The sequence below is a fragment of the Elephas maximus genome, chromosome 21, assembly GCF_024166365.1.
Source record: "Elephas maximus indicus isolate mEleMax1 chromosome 21, mEleMax1 primary haplotype, whole genome shotgun sequence".
In the NCBI taxonomy this organism is placed as follows: Eukaryota; Metazoa; Chordata; class Mammalia; order Proboscidea; family Elephantidae; genus Elephas; species Elephas maximus.
The window spans coordinates 41,351,523-41,369,774 of record NC_064839.1 but is presented as its reverse complement, the minus strand read 5'-3'; the positions used below and the strand labels follow the sequence as shown (position 1 = coordinate 41,369,774).

Below are 18,252 nucleotides of genomic sequence, written 5' to 3'. Positions count from 1 at the left end.
ATTAATTCATGGGACACTCCTAAAGCTCTCAGCTGCCAATACAAGGGTTGTTGGGGGTCCCGTGGCACAGGTAGAGACTACCTCCAGGGCATTGAGGGAGCAGTGGGTGGCATGGGCATGGTAAGTGACCAGGGGAACCCACTGGGTCACTGACCAGTGGTAGGTTAATATTTGAGAATCAGGACGAGTGCCACCTTCATGCCTAACAAGTATGCCTACTCTGAGCATGGCCTCCACATAGTATGACCATGCCAATTAAATTAAGCAGGGTAGCTCTAAGTTGGGAGGACTCCTTGAATGAAGAATTCTCTGGATTCTGGGTCAAAAGAAGCTTCCTTTGGGTTAGAAATATGCTCAGGGTCACCCTTATCTGGGCATTCTGCAAATGATTGACATAGTCTGCCATACCAATCTTCCTTAGAAGGTCCCTGGCTTCATTAACTGAATGTCAGCTTTAGCTGTGATGACTGCAATGGAGAGGTGGGCTCTATTCCAGGCCAGAAAAATTCAGGTCAGAAGAGGAAGTGCTTCACCCTCTCAGCTCATGGACAAGGGTTCAGGCTCCTCATCTGAGACTTTAGTAACTTCCTCTAAAGGTTAAGTTTCTTTTCCCTGATGACCCCATCACTTAAGGGTGGCCACAGGGTTGATCAGGACACAAGATGTCATGTAAAAATCAGGCCCTTAAAGCAACTGGGTCCTTCAGAAGACTATACATTTTGGAGTCCTTAGTTATTCCAGCAAGCTGTCACATTTCAGCGGCAGTGAGCAAGAGCTCCGAGCTGATGGGAAAGACCCAGAGTAGCCAATTAGCATCTGTTTTCTGGTCTCTCTGGACAAAATCTTTTAACACTGTTTGGCTCTCCAGCCTAGTAAAGTTTTGTGTCTCAGTTTCTAATTCTTGTTTGTCTCCCAAGCTCTTAACCCACTGGATGGTTACCAGAAAGACAGCGGCCCCTCTCAGAGGTGGCTGCTTCCATCTCTAAGGTGTCCCAGTCAACTTCACTGGGTCTATGGTAGCTGTGTCTTTGGTGGGGAGAGTATCTAGCCCTGAGATGGTAAGAGGAGAGCCTTAGCATGTTGATACACCACGGCACTAAGCAAGGTCCAGGCACATTGTGTGGGAGTCTCACATTTAGTCTTATTTAGTAATTGTGTTACTTCCTTCGGAGTTTTGGGAAAAGCTGAAATCAGATGCTCTTTTCCCTGGCCATTAAATTTTGGGCCACCTGTCTCCATGGATGAAAGCTTCAGTATCCCACTGAGTCTGGGAACAAAGAGTAATAGCAGCAAAGGGGGCATCAAGGAGCAAAGAGCTTGCCTCAACATCGAAGGAGCCATGGAGGACTTCCCATGGAGGGGATGCCTGTCACCACGTGAACAGCTGCGATAGGACACAAGACTTCAGTCACCATGAGCAACATGCCACAGAAACCTCGAGAGGTCTCCCAGCTCCCGGCAGATTAGACTTTTGGCCTGGTGACAGCCCGTGTGACCACTTCCATCAACAGGGATGTCCCCTCTGTTTCCCCCAGTTGGGGAACTAGCCAATTGTTCTGGTCTCTAGCCTCTTGGTAGGCAGTGATAGGAATTAATTTTCCCACTTTCGCCCCACAAATGACCTCTGGCACAAGGGTCATGGTGAGTTCTGGGAGGGTGGACCCCACAATTTAAGGTAGCAAGTCTTCGTAAGACTCACAAAACACAACACAAAGCAGCACAAGATAAGATGCAAGTGCACCAGCCAGAAGCAGTGCCTTCCCAGGCAGTTTATCCTGCTTGGAACAGCCAATCTGCAAGCAAAGAACAGTCAGCCAAGGGCATTCCTTGTTTCCCTCTCACCATGACTACTCCACCCTGGGTAGTGAGTCTCAGAGACCAAGAAAAGTAAGTTAATTATACTCAGTTCCCAGAGGGGTACACAGCACACTACGAAGGGCTACACTGGAGCGCTTGGAGCCAACACAGGGCCTAGGAAACCAGAAAAGCAAGAGAGAGCAAGGCATTGAGGGCAGGTGCTTTCACTGGGGTTTCAGACTGGGGTTAATCAGTTAACAGTGCTTTTCTGTGGCTGGTTAGTTATTTTTTTAAAGTGCTCACCTGGGGAAAGTAGAGGGCATTCTCAAGATTATCAAAAGGGACCAAATGGCATTTACTTCTGTGGCCCAGAGGCTTGAGACGAGGGTGTGAGCTCAGCACAGTGAAGTACCAAAAATGATTTAAATTCTTAATACAATGATCTAATTGACATTTATAGAATGCTTCACCCAATAACAGCAAAGTACACGTTCTTTTCAACTTCCCATGGAAACTTAACAAGAGAGATGGTGTCCTGGCACACACATCAAGTCTCAATAGATTTGAAAGGATTTAATTCACACAAAGTATGTTTTCTGACAACAATGGAAGTTAGAAAACTACAACTGAAATATCCTTGGCAAATCCCCAAAGAGTTGGAAACTAAACACATTTCTAAATAAACCATGGGTCAGGAAGAAGTCAGAAGGGGGAATAAAAAGTAGTTTAAACTGCATAAAAATGAAAGCACATCATAACACAATTTGTGGCAAACAGCTAAAGAACTACTAGGATGGAAATTTGTAGCACTCCACATTTATTTTAAAAAAGAAGAAAGGTCTGAAATCAATGAGTTCGATTATACCTTGAAAAACTGGAAAATAAGAGAAACCCAAAGTAAGCACAAGAGAGGAAATTATAATAAAAGCAGAAATCAGTGAGACAGAAAACAGCTAAACATTAAATAAATGAAATTAAAAAATCGGCTCTTTGAGAAAATAAAAAAATGAATACACCTCCAAGCAGAATGGTGTATAGATTCAACAGTATCCCAATAAAAAATCCCAGCAGACTTTTTCAGTACAAAGTGGCAAGATGATTGTAAAATTTATATGGAAATGCAAAGGACATAGAACAATGGTATCCACGTGGAAGTGATTTCGCCACCCAGAGGACATTTTGCAACATCTGGAGACCTTTTTGGTTGTCACGGGGGTGCTACTGGCATCTAGTGAATAGAGGACTTGGGTACTGCTAAATATCCTATAATATCTAGGACAGCTTCCCAAAACAAAGAATTAGCCTGTCCAAAATGTCAGTAGAGCCAAGGTTGAGAAATGATGACGAATAATATCCAAAAGAACAAAGTTGATTTCAAGACTTCTTATAAAGCTACACTGACCAAGACAATGTACAATTGGTGTAAATATAGACAAATATATCAGTGAAACAGAAGAGTGAGTGTAGAAATAGACCTACACATATAAGGGCAATTGATTTTCCACCAAGGTACCAAGGCTTTTTTATGGGGAAAGGAGAATCTTTTCAACAAATAGTACTGGAACAATAAAACATCCATATATATATATATATATATAAACCTGGACCCTCACTCACACCATATACAAAATTTAACTCAAATTGGATCACAGAATAAATTTAGGAGCTAAATTTATAAAAATTCTAACAGAAAATCTTAATGAACTTTGGATTGGCACACACTTCTTAAATGTGACACAAAAAGCACAAAGTATAAAAGAAAAAAATCAGTAAATTTGACTTCATCCATATATAGTTTATTTTGCTAGAAAAGGGGTCCAGTAAAACATTAACTGCAGCGTCCAAAGTCAGAGCCACACAGAGAGGGGGGACACCAAAGGTTAGAAGGGAAGCCCCCACTAGCTCTGAAATTCCTATTCTCCCAATCCCCTTGATGGAAAGACCACCCAGGGCAACCCCAATCCTTGCCCTGGGACCCTCCGTTGCCATGGAGATTAGCAATAGTGGCCTCTCTTCCATCCCCTACTCTACCAGGGCCTCAGTTTGCTCATCTTTGGAATGGGTGGATGTGTAAGTTGGATGGGTTTCTGAGGTCCCAATGCTTTCAGTGTATCTTTAGCACAGCAGGTGCATTATGTCCTTGGTGCAGGGTCACCGACCGGTGGCTAGGCTGCTAGATGCAAGGAATCCAGTGCCATGTGGAGTTCTGTATCGCCTGTCTGGAACCGTCTCAGTTCTGCCAGACAGCCAGGTCAGGGGCCTGGTTTAAGTGTCATGACAAGGCCCTGGCTCTGAGGCAAAGCCACATTCCTTGTAAAGACAAAGTACATTCCTGGGTGGAGCTGACAAATATGGAGACAACAGGCACCAGGCCAGGGCGAAAGCTGTTTGATTTTGTGGTCAGACTTGGGGCAACCCCTCACTCCTGCCTTGGCCTGAAATCTTCTCCCCTACTTGTGCTGCTGGCCCTTTCGGAAATACCTATTGAGAGAAGTTTTCTGTGACTGGTACCCAACCACATGACAACACTAGACACCATTCATCGGAGTCCAGGGGCCTGGGGACTGTAGGGATGGTGGCATATCTATGGCTGTGTGAACAAAAAAAAAACTGGTAGCTAGTTCAGACAGATAGGTAACTATAGAATAAAAGACCCAGAGCTGCAGATGGATCGATGGAGGAGAGGGATAGAGTTATACGTGGATTCATAGGAATTTACATAGGGCAGGACTATACCCACAGGTACAGGTAAATAAACCTACTCAGACACATGTATATAGAGCTATGTGTGTGTGCTGAGACACATGGACACGACTCAGTACAATCATCTACACAGGCCAGGGCAGCAGGTCATAAAAGGGTCCTTGTTCCCTAACACTCTGGGCGTCAGGCATGTGGTCCTGAGCTCTTTGTTCATTGAGGCTCACCAAGAGAACAGGGACTTTAGCAGTGCAGGGCTAGGCCTGGGGGAAGGGGGGCGTTCAGGTTGGTGTGAGGATCAGGAGCAGAGCCCAGATCCCAGCCCAAATCCTCCATGTCCTCATCAAGCTACAGAATGAAGTCCAGTCTTGAGGCCCTCCGGGGCCTCCTTGCCTGCTCAGCCTCTTCTTATCTTTCCAGCCTCCCCCAAGATGCTTGTTGTACCAGTCCCACCTTGAACAATACCAAATAAGCATGCCCTGTACCCTCTGGTTTGGCAGCTCCTCTTGGGGCCCTAGACAACCTAACCTGTCATCAGAAATAATTTCCAATCTTCATGGAATGACTGGACATAATCCTATGTCCTCCTATTGGAAAATCAGGGCCATGTTGAGCACAGGGACTTGTAGCAGGGAAGTGGAAGGGGGCTGGGGAGAGGGTACCAGGTTAAACCCAGAGAGGCTCCCAGGGCAAAGACTGGTATCTGTCTGTATGCTAATGCTTTGCAAGGGGACAGGAAAACTTGTGGTGAGTCCCTGCACTGCTGATCTGGGAGAATTCGAGCCTGCCAGAGGCAACCATAGAGCAGGGACTCCCCCCAGGCTTGCCCAGCCCTGAACTACCCGGCTCCCCCAACGTGGAAAGTGGCCAAAACAATCAATATTTCCTGGGGTTGTTGGGCAGGAGGAGCAAGGCAGGGTCTCCTTCCCATGAATTAGAGACGCACCCTAGAGAGACTATCATAGTGGAGGCGTTAATTGGGAGTGGGAAAGGCCTTGCCGGGGGCCCCTGACTGGACCCTGAGGGTTTCAGGAATAAAGCAGGGAATCTGTTTCTCTGCTGTGGCTTTGGAAGGTCTCTTCTCTCCCTGGGGAGCTCGGCCCCACTCATTTGGGAGAATCAAACCTGCCTTAACCTGAGTTGGTTCATGGGTCCACTCCGCAGTTAAGATACAGAGCAAAGATCTCTCCTGCTATCCTTTTACAACCTATCTACCCATGCACCCACCTCCTCTCCTACCTACCCAGCCCCTCCCCTAACACTAAGCAACCACTAGTCTAGCCTCCATTTCTAAAATGTTACCATGCCGAAAATGTTACCAAGATGGAATCATATAAGTAATCTTTTTGTACTAGTTTTTTTTTTTAATTTCAGCATAATTCCATAGAGATCCATCCATATCACTCCATGTATAAATAGTTCATTCCTTTTTATTGCTGAGTACTCTTCGATAATATACACTATAGTTTAACCGTTCACCTGTATAAGGACATCTAGACTGATTCCCTCTTTTGGTTATCACAAGTAAAGCTGCTGTGTACATTTGGGTACAAGTTTTTATGTGATCATACCTCTTAAAGAAAGCACAGGTGAGAGGAAACACAGAGAAGGTGCTCGAATAGCATTGCTTGAGCCCAAGGTACAGTTCTACATGAAATCATCTATACCCCATTCAACTTCTTGGTTACCATGAGGTTTACATTACTTGATTTACATTACTAAATATTACTAACACATCAGGTTCTGACAGAGGGTCATTTTATCCATCTATGCCCTGAAAACCACAACAACATACTTGTTTAAGAAGGGACAGTTGGTTGGCCCCTAGAGACCTGTGCAAAATTGCAGCAACTGAAGTCTCTTATATCTAACATGGGAGGAAGGATATTATCACATTTTGTTCACCGTTGTATCTTCAGCTTCTCAAAGTATCTGGTACAAAGTAAATGCTTACTATGTATTTGTTTAAATGGTTGGTGCATTAGGAATGAATGGATGGATGGATAGGTGACATGTGTAGGGACGTATGTGTGTCTAGCACAATGGGAGAGGAAAGGTAAATGCACAAGAGTGTACAAGATCTTGTATGTTAAACTGAGAGGTTGCACCTGCTTCTCTTTTTCAGTATTTCTCAAAGTGGGTTCCAAAGAATATTCCCAGTTTTGTGAGATGGTCCTATGGCTAAATTAGTATGAGAGTCACTTTGAATTGTACCCCAGTAGCAATTGTGCACTGTTAGGATAGCTTCTTCTGGATGCTCCCCAAGCTTTGATACAGCTCCCTTCTAGCCTCATAGAGTATCATTATGGGTCCCCAAGGGACCGGAGGGCAAGGTCTGCCAAAGTCAGAAACAAGAGAAGATGAAGAACAAAGTGTTAAGTTCACTGAAATACTGGGACTGTGGGTTCTTATTGTGATGATGAAAATATTTTAAAATATATGTATATTGATTTTGCCACACAGTAAATTTACTAAAATCATTGGTATGCTTGGAAGGGGTGAATTTTTAATAAGTAAAATGTACCTTAAAAATATAGTTTAATAAACCTGTGCTCATCCAAAGACTTCACCAAAAGAGTAAAAAGACTACCTACAGACTGGGTAAAAGTTTTTAGCTATGACATTTCTGATCAGTGCCTGATCTCTAAAATCTACATGATACTGCAAAAACTCAACTGCAAAAAGACAAATAACCCAATTAAAAAATGGGCAAAAGATATGAATAGACACTTCACTAAAGAAGACATTCAGGTAGCTAACAGATATATGAGGAAATGTTCACGATGATCATTAGCCATTAGAGAAATGCAGATCAAAACTACAATGAGATTTCATCTCACTCCAACAAGGCTGGCATTAATCCAACAAACACAAAATAATAAATGTTGGAGAGGCTGTGGAGAGACTGGAACACTTCTACACTGCTGGTGGCAATGTCAAATGGTACAGCCACTTTGGAAATTGATTTGGCACTTCCTTAAAAGCTAGAAATAGAACTACCATATGATCCAGCAATCCCACTCCTTGGAATATATCCTAGAGAAATAAGAGCCTTCACACGAACAGATATATGCACTCCCATGTTTATTGCAGCACTGTTTACAATAGCAAAAAGATGGAAGCAACCAAGGCGCCATCAACAGATGAATGGATAAATAAATTATGGTGCATTCACACAATGGAATACTATGCATCGATAAAGAACAGTGAGGAATCTGTGAAACATTTCATAACATGGAGGAACCTGGAAGGCATTATGCTGAGTGAAATTAGTCAGTTGCAAAAGGACAAATATTGTATAAGACCACTATTATAAGAACTTGAGAAATAGTTTAAACTGAGAAGAAAACATTCTTTTGTGGTTATGAGAGTGGGTAGGGAGGGAGGGTGGGGGAGGGGCATTCACTCATTAGATAGTAGATAAGAGCTACTTTAGGTGAAGGAAAAGACAGCACACAGTACAGGAGAGGTCAGCACAATTGGACTAAACCCAAAGCAAAGAAGTTTCCTCAATAAACTGAATGCTAAAAAGGCCAGTGTAGCAGGGGCAGGGGTCTGGGGACCATGGTTTCGGGGGACATCTAAGTCAATTGGCATAATAAAATCTATTAAGAAAACATTCTACATCCCACTTTGAAGAGTGGCGTCTCGGGTCTTAAACCCTAGCAAGCAGCCATCTAAGATGCATCAATTGGTCTCAACCCACCTGGATCAGAGGAGAATGAAGAACACCAAGGACACAAGGCAATTACAAGCCCAAGAGACAGAAAGGGCCACATGAACCAGAGACTACATCATCCTGAGACCAGAAGAACTAGATGGTGCCCAGCTACAACCGATGACTGCCCTGACAGGGAACACAACAGAGAACTCCTGAGGGGGCAGGAGAGCAGTGGGATGCAGACCCCAAATTCTCATAAGACCAGACTTAATGGTCTGACTGAGACTGGAAGGACCCCACTGGTCATTGCCCCCAGACCTTCTGTTGCCCCAGGACAGGAACTATTCCCGAAGCCAACTCTTCAGACATGGATTGGACTGGACAATGGGTTGGAGAGGGATGCTGGTGAGGAGTGAGCTTCTTGATCAGGTGGACACTTGAGTCTATGTTGGCATCTCCTGCCTGGAGGGGAGATGAGAGGGTGGAGGGGGTTAGAAGCTGGCGAAATGGACACGAAAAGAGAGAGTGGAGGGAGAGAGCAGGCTGTCTCATCAGGGAGAGAGTAATTGGGAGTGTGTAGCAAGGTGTATATGGGTTTTTGGGTGAGAGACTGACTTGATTTGTAAACTTTCACTTAAAGCACAATAAAAATTATTAAAAAAAAAAATATATATATATATATAGTTTAAAAACAAAAGAGCATTAGCCAGGGTTTACTGTACCTATCCCCTACCTCCACCTCCAATAGGGGTCCTGCCATAGTTGCTAGCCATTGTTTCGTTTCAGGCAGAATGGTCTCAGTATTGTCGGAAGTCTGCTGTGGTCAGCATAGTACTGAACGTGAAGCAACCCCATATGGCTCATTGAGCCGTGGAGTTTGTGTTGGTGTCTGTGATGCCTGTGTCCTGTCGATCCCAGAGACACAGAGGTAGGAAGTGGAAGCACTTCTAAGGGACCCTTTGACGAGGCCCAGATCTGTGGATTACTGTGTGTGATGGTGATATTGATGATCACCATCAAGCTTGTCGTAACTAGGATCCAACTTCATTGAAGTAGAGAAAAACTGACCACTAGAGTGTCTGTCCTTCTATAGGAAAGACCACTCATTTTTGAGAAGCTTGATATTTTCAAGCCTTGAGTCAACTTCGATGGCAAACCCTCTAGAGAACACAGTATCAGCAATATGAAAATTGGAGGCCATAAATGAAAAACTAGAAAAACCCAACTCTTTTCGTGGACATAAAATGGACACTTTCCAAAAACTACTAAAAGAGGACAAATCTCAAGATTTAAAACAAGTTGAGCTGACATTTCCAGATAGATCCAGTCTTTATAAGATACATGAGATTACATTCAAAAGTAAGTAGCTGCCACTAAAACATCCTTCAAAAGCCACCAGAAAAAAAACAAAGAGCTTCAGAGAGCTCTAAAATAAACTTTGGGGAAAAATTCTGATCTTCAGAGAAGCATAAAGCTGCTTTTATGAGAAACTGAACGAATGTACAAGACAAGTGAGTAATACACTGATTATACAGAAGAAAAAATATTAGAAAACTCTAAAGAAAGGCAGATCAAGTCTTTGAGTGAACACCTGGAGAAGATGAGACATTGGGCTGCTGCTCTTGGATGTGACATGGATGGTGGGAACTTGGAAGTGGATGTAACAAATTCATCAGAAAATGGAGACCCCATAGAAGATGAATCAAAGGGAATTTTGCAGATACTGGTTGATGGGGCTGAGTTAAATACCTATTTCAAAACTCTTGAAAAAGAAGAAAACCAAAGAATATGAAATAATTGATGCCCTTAAAATTTATATGAAAAGTGTCCAAACAGGGAAAGTTTTTACTGAAGTCACAACAAACACAGTTAGAAAGGCTGAGGCAACAGCTTCAGGGGAAACTTTCAGTCCTCCCTGAACTACATCAAGGAAGAAAATAATTATTTTCACCAGCTATCTGATTAGGGAGAATGTGCCCTGCAAAGGTACCGGAGAGCCTTTCAGAAGCAGACAATAAGATCAACCATGCATGCAGAGTGCTGGACACCCATAAAATACAAGCCAAAATTCTTTCAGAAAAAAATTCAAAAGAATCTCTGGCTATTATCAAGGCCAGCTTATTTCTCATGACAGAAAAGCCCATGACAATGAGCTGAGGGCTCTGTTGGCTGACAGACACCACCATAACTTAAGGAGAGAAAAAGCACACCTTGTTGAGGAAGAATAGAAAGGTTTTGAAAAGTATCCTTATGTCCCTGAATGGCAAATGGGGCATTTGGCAGAGGACCACCAGGAAATTTTCTGGATGACCAGATCCCCATGGAAAGAGGAGCATCGGATAACAATGAGGTGAAGATCCAGTGCCCAGAGCTCAGTGTGGCGCAGATGCCACTGTCCCAGGACCAGGACCCCAAGACAGCAAGCACTCCTTTAGGTCTGCGCCATCTAACACAGCAGATCCTCCACAAGAGCAAGAGAGAGCAAGTCCTGGTGCTCCTGAAGTGAGTTGTGGCTCAGGACTTTCCTTTGATTCAACACTCCCAACTCAACAGGGCGCTGTTGGCTCAAGCTCCAGTCCTTCACATAGTACTCAATGTGTCCCCTTATCAGAGGTCAAATATTCCAGAGAAATCTCAGGGAGCAGCCCCTAAGAAGATAACTTTCAGGTCTTCCCTCTATTTCCAAAAGGGAGCAAGAAACTGCTTAGAAATCTTCTCCACCAAAGGGCTTTCCTGATCTGACACATCCTCCACTGGCCACAAGAAGTATCTCGATACCAAGGGCTGTCCACACAGCCTGAACACAGAAATGGATCAGCTCCAAGGGGACCCTAGGTTCCACAGAGCCTACTTCTGCAGATCCAAAACCACAGCAAGATGTTTTCTTAGTACTAAAATAATCTGGATTTTTTCTTATTTTTAGTTTCATTGCTATTAAGTGATTATATAACGGCTCAAGTATGGTAGGATTATAATTCATAATAATTTGTATAACTGTAGATTATTTCAATGTAACTCTGATAAATTAATTATTTCCACCTTTCCCTATTTGTAGTTTAAGTACAGATTTTTGTTCTTTTTAACGTCGTCTAAAATAATAAAGCAACTGCTTTAGTTTTACTTCTAAAATAATTTTTCTCTTCTGGTTTAATGGCCCTTGTTTAAGCGATTATACAATATCTCAAATGGAGACCTCATAGGATTATAATTTTTAGGGTTGTGTTTTATAAATGTACATCATATAAATGTGAGTTACATTTAACCCTGAGGCCACAAGCTGCCTCACATACCTCAGCCTAAACTTTCAGGGACATTCACTGGCAAGCAACCTTAACCTTAACTCTGAAAAACGCCCCAAGTGAGCCCTGAATAAGTTCACGGGTCAAAACCAGCACTCTTCCCTCAGGAATAGTCTAAATGAAAATTATGAAGGTGACAAAGATTTTCAGGACTCCTGATTCCCTTCCCTATTCCATGTTCTTCACAAGCCTGAACTTGGGGTTGGAAAAGACCTCAGAGGCCAAGATGTCAACCCTCGTGCCCCTTCCCCTCTCTGGACTGACCCAGTTTTACAACTGTGCAGCCAGTGTCTACATTTGAAAAACAAATGAGATCATGAATCTATGCTGCTCAAAGCCATCCAAGGCCTCCAAACCACACAGAGACTCAAATCTGTCCTCACAATTATGCCCCACAAGACTGTACATGCCCTGGTCCTCCTGTGTTTATGTGTGTCCAAGCCCCTCCTATCTTGCCACTGACCTTCCTTCTGTTCCATTAACATGTCAGGCTCCCTTTGTCTCAAGGTTTTGCGCTGGGTATTTCCCTTTGCCCAGAATAACTCCCCCAAATATGTGTGTGGCTGCCTCCTGTACTTAGATAACAACTCCGTCCTGTCTTCTTAAAGAGGACTTTCCTGCCCCCTGCAGACAAGTGGTGGCACTGCCTCTATCCCTCTCTATTCCTTTGTTCTGTTTATAGCTTCATAGCACTCATCCTCCCAGAAATCATTTTATTTCCATGTTTATTCCACATGTCTTACCTGTATCTCCCTCTGAAGTGAAGGGCCATGAGGGCAGGGACTTGGTCTTATATACCACTGACCCATTTCCTGTCTAGCATGTGACAGGCACTCATTAAGGATTTGGGGACTTGAGCAAGAAGTGAGCAAGTGAATCCAGTGCAAAGAACTTCTGAGATCTCAGACCTGCCCAAACAACAGAGTAGGGCTGTCCAGGGCCACCCAGTGCAAGATGCACACCTGAGGGGGCCTCTGCAGAGCCTACCTTGTCCCAGGTTCTCCCATTGCCTGCACATTCCCTGAGGAACACACAGGATTCATCCTAAAGACTGCTCACTCCTTGCCAGGGAGTTCTAAAGAGTTCACATTAATGTGGGTCATATGAACGGCCGGGGAAGGTGACAAAGTTTTTACAACATTCCCTTCCCTGTTCTGTTTCCTTCACCTCCCTGTCTCCAACACAAGCCTGGACTTGGGGTTGGAAAGGACCTCAGACTTCCAGCTGTCAACCTTCACCTCTCTGTTTTCCACCTCCACCCCTCAGCCACTGCCTGCACAACCCAGTGACAGTTGATGACCATGGACAATTAGAACTCTCCCCTCCATCAAGGCAGGGCAAGGGCACCTGACCCAGGAGACAGAAGGCCCCAGTATAGGCCTCTATTGCTCTAACTTGACCTTGGAAACCTGGACTCTCTGGGTCTCAGTTTCCTTTTACCCCTGCCCACATGACATAGAGCTGTGAGACTTAAGCTGAGTCTTGGGTTTCCCAAGTGTCCTTCAATTCAGAACCCGCTGTGGGAAGCACAGCCAGATTTGTGAGGAATGCAAGAGTTTGCAGGCAGGGACTCTCCTGTTCCCTCTTCCCAAAAAATGACAGGCCCATCCCACAGGTATCTGGCAGTGTTTATCTTTCCCTGTCCCAAACCTGTTGTGGTATTGTCAGGCCCCTCCCTAAGCCTGAATCTGGACCCTGAACCCCAGCAGTGCCTTTTCCTACTCAAGTCCAGGTGCTTTTAGTCACCATTGTCCAAGTTGCCATCATCGATCCTGAATGGCTACCACAGTCTCCTGCCCGTCTCACCTATATAAACATGCATCCAGCATAACCTTTCAAGAAACACATACATGAGATCCTGAGACCACACTGCCCAAAGCCCTCCAATGCCTCAAATCACACAGAGACTCAAACCTATGCTCCCAACTGTGGCCCATGAGGCTGTACATGCCCTGGTCTTTGTGTGTGTCTGTCCAAGCCTCTCCTATCTGACCACTGACCTAACTTCCATTTCCTTAACACATCAACCTCCCCTTGTCTCAGCCTCTCACTATGTTTTTTGCAAAGAATGCTCTTCTCCCCCAGATATGGGTAAGGCTGCTTCCTTCAGTTAGATACAGCTCTGTCCTTGTCTTCTTAAAGAGGCCTTTCCTACCACCATGAACCAGTAAGTGCCTGCCACCTTTGTATCCCTCTGTATTCCTTTGTCCTATTTAGCTGCCTCATAGCACTCATTCTTTCTGAAATTATTTTATTGCCATGTTTATTCCCCACATATTGTAGACATCTCCCTCTGAACGGTAAAGGTCATGAGGGCAGTTTATTCACCCCACCGTCCCCGTCTCCTGTCTAGTATGTGACAGGCACTCATTAAGGATTTGGGGACCTGAGCAAGAAGCAAGCAAGTGAATCCCGTGCAAAGAACTTCTGAGATCTCAGACCTGCCCAAACATCAGAGTAGCGTTGCCCAGGGCTGCCCAGTGCAAGGTGCACATGCCTGAGCGGAGCTCTGCAGAGCCTGCCTTGACCCAGGTGCTCTTCACAGCCTGCACATTCCCTGGGAAACCCTGGCTTTGTCCGAGAGAATGCTTCACCACCATGTGTAGGTTTCTCAGAGGATCCTGTCTGGCTACCTTCTGCCAGTGAGTCTTAAGGCTCCACATTAATGTGAATCAAGGAAATGGCCAGAAAGCCAAGGTTGTGGAAAAAGAGGAAGGAGATGCTTAGGAAAGAGAAATGGTCAGGTGGCCAATTGCCTCCTGTATCATATTATTGGTCCAGAAAAGAGCTTCGGTGTTGTTTTGTTAAAGGAAAAACCACTGGACCTCAGGGACCCAGATCATTTCACTGGAATGGATCATCTCAAGCAAACAGGCAGCAATGTGCAAGCATTTAACAAACATTTGTGGGACACAGAGTGCCATATAAATTTCCACACCATGTTTTTGTTTATCCCATATAACTTCCCATGTGACTACCCTCTAGTACAGGGATTACAATTCAGGCATCATGAAACAAAGCTTCAAATCACACAGTATTGACAGTTGGAAGAGAGCTCAGGTCCTGAAGCCAGACCGCCTGGGGACAAATCTCACCTCTGCACCTTCCTACCTGTGTACTTTGAACATGTTACTTAGCATTTTCATCCTTTGCTTCCTCATCTCTAAAATAAATGAGGGTTGTTCAAGTTAAATGAAATGAATTCATGTAAAATTCTTAGCACATGGTAACCTTCACGTAAGTTGCTCTTTTTTTATTATCACTCTTGTGACAAACCTGACACTGAACCTGGGATCCTCTACCTCTAAATCTCATTCGCCTTCCACCGTAAAAAGCTGTTTTGCCTGTGTTTAAGCTTTGCTTAGCTGGTGGGCTGCATCCAGATGTAAAAGTATAAAGACCTTTCAAGAGGGAAATGTGTCAATCACTTGAGAAAACATCCCCAGCTAATGTGAATTGGCATTGGCTGTGGTCAGATATGTGCAGGCTGACAGCGTATAAGCAGCTTTCGAGAGGAAGATCCAAGTGTCAGTGGGTGCAGGTAAGAGAACAGCCCCTGAGACTGTAGAGGTAGAGGGGGCGCACTTTGGATTCAATGCGAGTCGTAGAAAAATGGTGAGGAAACCACTCACACAAACAGTCCCAATTACAGGCCCAAAGGGATACCTCCTGGATGCAGACAAGATATTTTGAGCTCACTATAAGAATAAATATCAGTGGCTAGCTTAGCTAATATTGTAAATAACCATTTGGAGACCTCTCAGTGATAATAGCTAAACCCTGTGAGTGCTCCCTCCGTTCCTGCACTTGCATCCTGTAACATCCTCATATCACCATCATTGGAATCTGAACCTCTTTTCACGTTCAGAGTGTGATGATGTGCAGGCCTCATTACTGGCCATTGGTGACCAGTCATTGATCTATGAAGAAACTTGGCATGATTATAATTCTTATATAATGTTCTATAGCTGTAGATTATCCAATATGACTCTTACTAAGTGCATTCATGTTATTCTATTTAGGTAGTGTAGTGGCAGTATTTTATTATTGTTAAGAAGTTCACTAAAATAATCCAAAAACAAACCAAGAATTTGTTCTTCTAATTTTTTTCCTTTTGTTTCACTGCTATTAAGTGGTTATACAACACTGCCAACAGAGACTGATAGCATAATATTTAGGATGGCATTTTATAAATGACATTATAAAGATGTCAGTCTTATTAGTAAATTGTTTCTCTTATTTGATTTCTAGGTGGAGCAAGGAAAATATTTTGGTCATTGCCAAAGAGTCCTTTCCACTATGCCAGAAACAGAAAGCCTTTCTCTTTTAATGTAATTTTGAAATTTCTCTCATTTGGTTTCAAAGCTGTAGTTCAATGATTATAAAATTACTGAAATCAAAACTCAATCAAATTAAAAATCTAAGGATGATGTTTTACAAGTATTATTTACATATTTGGAAGTGAAATTTCTGAGTGCATTGTTTCCTTTCTCTCTTTTTTCTAGACAGTATTTCCATTGGGATTGTTTAAATAAACAAGGCCCCATAACAAGAACTCTAAAGAGAATTTTCCCTGAGTGGTCTCACAACTAGAGAAAGTTAAACACAAAGTTGTAACGCTAATATGTTTAAATATATTTGGGGTTTTTAAAAATAATTTTGTGAAACATTTATATGGCCAGACATACCTTCCTTCAATATTCATCATATATGATTGTGTGTTAACGGCTCCTAGGACACCTGCCCCAATGGATTCCACCACCTTCATCCTTAGAACTGAGCTCTGGACAAGGATTAGCAGTTCAGAGTGGGAATTTTCCTCTAGGGACCACCCACCTTCCCACACTCATTTCTTAAAGGCAATGTTCTCCACCTGCCCTACCACCACCACCACCATGACCCTGTAACACATCCCAGAACCAGTCTTCCAAGCAGCACATTTCAGCGAAGGTAGACAGAGATGAAATGGGTTCCTTGGGATGCAGAAGAGGGAATGTGAACTCAGATTAAACCCCAAGACCACAAAAGGCCTTACCCTCCCTCAAGGTAAACTCCCTAGGACAATCACTAAAAGACAACCTTAACTCTGAAAGTTGCTCTGGGTGGGCCCTGACTGGTTTACAGGTCAAAACCACCACTCTTCTGCCAGGGCCAGCTCAAGGCAAAATTATGATTGTGGGAAAGATTCCTCAAAACCTCCTGATTTCTTGCCCTGTTCTATGTCCTTTCCCTCTCCTTCCTCATCAGAAGCCTGGACTTAGGGTTGGAAAGGACCTCAGAGGCCAACCTGTCAACCTCCCCCCTCCCAGGCTGCCAACTCCATCCCTCAGCCACTGGCTGACCACCTCAGTGGCAGTTGGAGCTGATGACCATGGACAGTTTAGAACTCTGCTGTCCATCAAATCAGGGTTTCCTAATGTTCCGTTAACACGTCCAGGTCACTATTTTCTTAGTGTCTTGGACTGGCTATTTCCTCTGCCATGACTGCTTTTCCCCAGATATGCGTGTGGCTGCCCCCTGCATTTACATACCAACTCTATCCTGTCTTTTTCAAGTGGCCTTTCCTGGCCACCATAGGAGTTACTGTGCCCTGTGTATTCCTCTGTTATTTTTTTCCTATTTATTGCCTCATAGCATTCATCCTCTTGGAAATCATTTTATTTCCTTGTTTATTCCCCATGTATTGCTGGCATTTCCCTCTGAAGTGTAACGGCCACGAAAGCAGAGTGTTTAGTTTATTCATCACTGACCCCATCTCCTATTACATGACAGGCACTCATTAAGAACTTGGGAACTTGAGCAAGAAATGAGCAAGTGAATGCAGTGGGAGGAAATTCTGAGATCTCAGATCTGTCCAAACATCAGAGTAGGGCTGTCCAGCGCTCCCCAATGTGAGTGCCACATACCTGTGGGTGACTATACAGAGCTACCTTGACATAAGCATTCCCCACTGCCAGTACATTCCCTGAGGAATCTTGGCTTTTTTCTAGAGAATGCTCTACCCTATGGGTGGGTTATAGGTCAATCCCTTTACGCTGAGTCCAAAGACTCCACATTGACATGGGCTAAGGATTATTTCTCAGAAATTAATAAAGTATGTGCTAGGATGGATGCAGTGTCAGAGATATGAAGAGGTGATATGACATAAAAGCTGATAGTAAAGGAAATCTTAAGGTCTGAATACCATTATGAAGTTTCTGGCTGTTTATATCTAGGTTTTCTAGGTTTTAGCCTAAAGTAATAGTTACCCATATTGTCTTCCAGTTCATTAGCTCTTCAGCCATGGCAACTTAACAAAACTGTTGATGAGAAGAATTTTCTGATGCTGCACAACACATGTCTATTAAACAGTTCTGAAAAGCATCCCTGAAATGAATGAGAAGAAGTAGATTTCTATGTATCAATTTCCACTGTATTTAATAAAGTTAATGTTCTTGGGGGTTTCACATTTTGTTGTGAACTTCTTAGTTAAGTATTAGAAATAAAATGATAAACTTTGGGTCTCTGGTTCATGATTACAAGATTCATTCTTACCTATGATGTTCTGTAGGGCCGACACTCCTACAGAAAAATTTCCTATGGGTGTGCAATATTTCTTGAAGAAACTAACTTTGCCCTTCCTATTTGGGGATCTGAGGGCTTTGTTCTTCTCCAAGAGGTCATACCTTCTTCTGGTTTCAAGATTCTCTTTAATTTTACTTAAGGAAAGGAATACAAGCTGTTAGTAGTTACTAAAAGTTTATCAAATGAATGTGCCCACAAATGTACTTGCACACACACACTCTTATTGGATCC

The 18,252-nt window shown here is 43.5% G+C and overlaps 1 long non-coding RNA gene across 1 annotated transcript in view; it reads right to left on the bottom strand.

The window, feature by feature from the left end:
* LOC126065177 (uncharacterized) overlaps positions 1-18,252 on the bottom strand; it is a 143,197-nt gene that overhangs the window by 122,429 nt on the left and 2,516 nt on the right. Inside the window, exon 2 of the long non-coding RNA XR_007514741.1 lies at positions 17,706-17,823. This is a non-coding gene — a long non-coding RNA (uncharacterized LOC126065177). The remainder of the gene's footprint in view (positions 1-17,705; positions 17,824-18,252) is intronic.